We start from the raw sequence: 1,334 nt of genomic DNA on the forward strand, positions 1-1,334 counted from the left end.
TCCGGCAGGGAGCCCTGCTGGGAGGGGCACATCACAGTAGGTGCCTTTCCTTTTCCCCTCGCCAGAATCGGAAGCCAGGAAACAATGGCACCCAGAGCCCTGGGCAGGAAGGCTGAAGCAAATTTCAATAGACTCAAAGCAGCTACTGAATAAATAATCCCCGTTACACCTCGCGTTTATCCTGCAGGCATGGGATGCTCTCGCCACCACTTTATTAGCGAAGAAAAAAATGACAACAGAAACTATTTTCCCTGTGCTCCGGAGATAAGCGCGGTTTGGCACGATGTCTCTCGACAGACTGTCGCTGAAGTTATTAATAGGCATGTTGGAGATTGTAAGACATCAAAGCCAGAGCGTACTATTTTTCTAAGCACAAATCACAGGGAGCTTGGTCTGTGGGATGGTGGATGAGATCTGTGCTATGAGGGACTGCTCGGATGTTGGACTGTCCATTGAGAAATTCTGGTTCTGCAGAGCGCGTTGGCGTGCTGTGTCCTTTCTGCCTGCTGGCGTGAAGGTGAAGTTGGTAGAACATAGCTTTGGGGGTACCACAAAGGGCTGAAACAACCCTTGTTCAAGGACTAAAGCAGTTAAGGAGAAAATGAGCAGTGAACCAGCGAGTTCAGAGGTTCTCAACATCTTCTGTAGCATGACCTATGAGTACAACCCCACATCTTCTGCAGGTCTCTCTTCCCTTCTTTTTAACTGCAAAGAAAGGGGAGAAGGTGCTGATCTTCCAGCAATCCTGTCACTGAGGAACTTTCATCTGGTCTGTTGGTCCCGCTGGTGGGGGATTACTGTCTGCTGTCATATCTCTTAGTTCTGTAACCGTGTGAAGCTCTGCAGCTTTCTGTGGAAGGCTGTTACACAACCAGTAGTCCGGCTGATAATTTAGACTCGATTTGCTTTCTAATGTCACGTTCTCATCTTTGCAGATCAAACAGCGCACTATTTGCATACCCTTCAAATTTTTCAGATCGCTGTCTAGCTCGGTACTGTTAAAGCAGCCACGACTGGAGTTGAGCTCGTTACCCGTGCGACCTCGAGTGACGAGCTTACCCCCTCGGTACTCTCAGCTGCCCTGCAGAGGCTGGAGCCAGTTTCCCACCTACTCTTTGAAGCCCTGGTACCTGGCTTCTCGCTCCTTGGCCTTGGAGAAATGCGATTGTCTTGGGTAGTGTTTGCTCCTGCCGATCTGCCGTGACGAGGGCAGCAAATCCTCCCTCTCGCTGGCTGTGGAGGGTGGAAGGAGACGTGTTCAGAACAAAGTGCAGGTCGAGCTGTCTGTAGGTGCCGGTGGCGTAGACGCCGCCTATACGAGCCTGGGTCTGCGG

General features: G+C 51.0%; 1 protein-coding gene across 1 annotated transcript in view; it reads left to right on the forward strand.

Moving 5' to 3' along the window:
• KLHL3 (kelch like family member 3) overlaps positions 1 to 1,334 on the forward strand; it is a gene marked incomplete at its 3' end in the record, with an annotated part of 49,810 nt that overhangs the window by 39,536 nt on the left and 8,940 nt on the right. The gene's annotated exons all lie outside the window — the stretch shown is intronic.

This window comes from Egretta garzetta, unplaced genomic scaffold, assembly GCF_000687185.1.
Source record: "Egretta garzetta isolate BGI_Z169 unplaced genomic scaffold, ASM68718v1 scaffold26, whole genome shotgun sequence".
In the NCBI taxonomy this organism is placed as follows: Eukaryota; Metazoa; Chordata; class Aves; order Pelecaniformes; family Ardeidae; genus Egretta; species Egretta garzetta.